The sequence below is a fragment of the Acyrthosiphon pisum genome, chromosome A1, assembly GCF_005508785.2.
Source record: "Acyrthosiphon pisum isolate AL4f chromosome A1, pea_aphid_22Mar2018_4r6ur, whole genome shotgun sequence".
Classification (NCBI taxonomy): Eukaryota; Metazoa; Arthropoda; class Insecta; order Hemiptera; family Aphididae; genus Acyrthosiphon; species Acyrthosiphon pisum.
Window position 1 is genome coordinate 54,078,472 of NC_042494.1, and position 4,008 is coordinate 54,082,479.

The window sequence follows — 4,008 nt, forward strand, 5'->3', positions numbered from 1 at the left end:
AATGGGTACCTAATATGAAATATGAATTATGAATATTTTGTGACAGTATTTGTATTATTTTAATTGATAACAAATAATAATTTTATGAAATTTATTTAAATAATTAAGGCTAACCCACTACGTATTTAGATTTTATAATAATTTTAAAAATGCATGATATACGGAAAAAGGAAAGAAAACCCCTGAAATAATTATATCGTTTTAAGTTAATAATAAACTTTATACTCTCTAAAATTTCTCATTTTACGTTTTATTTGTGTAGTTTGTAAAACACTTTGAACCAAGATTCCTTCTTAACTACAACCAAATAAATACCGAAAAATATAAATCAAGTTCCAACTTCCAAGTAGGTACTTAATATTATTTGTACCTATAATACTAAATGCAAGATTCGGTCTAATTCGTAATTAAGATTTAGAAAGAAATCTTAATTCATAAAATGGAATATACCTAAGTTATAAATTACAAATACTTACTAATACTCTGAGTGTAAATAGGTAACTTAATATGTATGCATGAATAGAATATAGATACACATATTTCATGAGAGAACAATAATTTGATATGTGAAGAAAGTCAATATACCTATCTTACAGGTAGGTAGGATCTTGCAAACAAAAATATTGGAATATCAAACTTCGAAAAAAAGTAGTAGGTATTTATCAAATCCAAATGTAGTAGTAAATACATAAATACATTATATACATTTTAGAAGACATGTTTCTATGGGATCTCTAACTCGATATTAAGCTCTGTGAGACTATAACTATTACTATATACCTCTAACATGAATTAAAGCTAGACATCCATAAGCAATAATATTGTTTAAAAGACAAACAAATAGGTATCTAGTAAGCTTTCATAGATCAAATATAAATGTTATAAATAACATTAAAAATATTTTTTTATTTAAAGAAAAATTGTACTAAGTCACAGTAGATTAAATGCTAGCAAATAATTCCACGAATTACAAAATATAGGTACCTAGTTAGTACTTACGTCGGCAACCACGATGATGATGATTAAAATATGAATTACTGCAACGTTTATGTATCTACCTATATATTATAATAATATAATAGATGTACAGCTGTACAAGAGAAATTTAATGAACGCTTATTTAATGACTATGGTGAAAAACGTTTGTAAAAAGTTAAAACCAATTCAAGAATTGATTCGAAAACTGTATCACCGGAATTTGTATTTTGTATTTATTTGGAATTGAATAACATTAGTCATTATGTAGCATTCAGTTCAGTGTTTGGCAAGTTCCTTAAAAAAAGGAATTCGTTCCGTTCCTTGTTCCTTAAAAAAAAAAGAATTCGTTCCTTTGTCGTTCCTTTGGAAAATTAATGAGTTCCTTTTTTAGTTCCAAATAAAATGAAAATTCTTACTTTATCATTAATGTTTTTTTTTTCATATGCATACTTCTTTAGTTTTTAATTCTAATATAATATACAAGTACGTTCATATTTTATAATTCTATTTTGAGGTTTTCTTTAAAATTAAATTGTTGGCCAACGTACCTATATCGATTGTATAACGTCGATAGTCGATAACGATCACTAATTAGCAAAATACATTAAACACTTTAAAAAAATATATATCTTAATTTCAATTATTTATATAATTGATTATAAGTATATAATTTTGTATAAATTATTGGAACTAGAAAGGAACGAACAATTTTGTTATATTTCCTTGAAAAAAAGAACTAGTTCCTTTTCTCGTTCTTTTTTTATAAAGAGGAATTCGTTCATCGTGCCGTTCCTTAAAAAGGAATTCGGTCCAGGAATCCGTTCCTTTTGGAACTCGTTCCTTCCAAACACTGATTCAGTTGAAGTAGGTACTATACAGTACCTATAGGTATAATACCTATATACTTACTGACTACTGTTAGGTAGATATATGATTTTTTTTTATCAATGTATATCCACTATTTTACAATTGATTGTCATTATTAAATTTGTAAAGGATTCATTTTGTTTAAATAAAGTTTTAAATAAAGTACAGTTGTTTGTTGTAGAAAACTCAACAAAATCTCCTTTCTAAAACTAAGTATAGACACTGATAAATGATAATAGCCCCACATAACATGACATTGAGTTTTTTGCTATCAATAGCATGGAAATTGATAAAATGGACAGAAAATGATATGAAGAATGGGTAATGTATGACGGTTCGCGGGGGGCTGGATAGATTTATATTAAATATTAACCACGATCAAAGATAGCATAATACTATTAATTATTATCTAATAGGTATTCTAATGTTTTCAAACTATAGCCGTGATATTAATTTGCAATATAAATATTCAATAAATAAATATATTATATTATATTATATTGTTACAATTTTACAAAGTATTAACATTTAACACATCGTTAAACAAAATATTTCTATTTCCTATTACAGGAAACAGCTATGCTACACAATACACATTATATTATGTTAAATGTTTGAATTATAGTAATATACATTTATTCATAATACAATAAAATTATGATGTGGCCTACCAGCCACATTTTTCAAAAAAGAAGTCGGAAACGTCCCGACCTTAACACGGACTTCGGCGCCACTTCGTATAGGTATGTATTCTAAACATAATTATTCACAACAATGTAAGTCTTAGTTTTAGTAGTAAAATAATTAAAATATAAAATTGTACGGTTTTTTTTTTTGGGTGGGGGAGGGGGTTACCTATGCTATATACTTGAAAGGCGTCCACGATCTAAATAATGTTAAGAACCTACGATTTAAAGTAAATCATTTATATTATAAAAAAATTAAGCCGAATAAATTTTTAGTTGAAAAAATATTGGTTTGTAGTTTAACTTTCAGGAGACACCTGCATGTCTATCACGGAAAAATATGAATTAAATATTTTTAACTGGCAAAGATATATTATATACAAAATATATATACAAATATGTATAAAAAAACAATAAAAGTGCAACAGGTAGTTGAAGTAATTAATTTTTTTTGGATTCATTGAAATGCACCCAAATTGTATAATAATTTGTATAGGTATCAAGAATTAGGTCAAGGGTTAAATAATGTAATGGTTTAACTTAAAAAGTTATATAAGTTAGTTTAGTTCGGTAGTTTCTAAAATCACATGGTTGTATAAATTAGTGTTAACTTGATTGTTTAGTTTTTCTATTAATAATTCGAGAATAGGATTATTTGTAAAAGCATAAGCGTGCGCAGGTCTTCTTGGCAGGGGAGGCAATACCTTAGCTAAGAAAGTCCAGACTCCAAACACCTTTCCCGATTTTTTCCCAGCTTGATATGAGGCAACGGTAATTTAAATAAATCCTCACAAAAAATCAAGTATATGGTTCTACTAAACCGTGATATTTTTCTAAACGGTTAAGAGTGAGGTTAAACATAAGATTACCAAAAGAGTTTTCAATAAGTCCTTTTTAATAATATCTTTGACAATCAAGAAGACATAATAAAAAAATATTAAGAATATATAATAAAAAAAAGATGGGCAAGTGGGTGTCGTTCTTCTGTACAGTAAGTTACAAGTGGGTCACTGCATTGGATGGTGTTAAATTTGAATTTCAACTAAATAAGAAAATCGCTACATGAGAAATCGAGCGAATATCCAATGTTGAAAAAATATGAACTTCAAACGCTCATAAAAATTTAATTTGATTTGTTTGTAAACATTTTGTTTTTTTTGTTGATAAAGATAGAAAAACTTATAAGAAATCTTGTACTTATTACATTTTCAAATCTTAGATTTAATTAGAACATTTTTTATGAATTTCTAACTCAAAATAATTTACACATTTTCGAAATTTTACGTATTTTAATATTATTAAATATTTACTATTTTCAAATAGCATACCAGTATACCAATATTGAACATAATATTATTATTATTTACATAATATGTATTATCAAAAATTTGTAGGTATTAATGTATAAGATCTTGAGAAAACGAAAATTCTTGCAGGGGAGGCAGCTGCCCATAGGCGCACATAGGGGGGTGCTTGG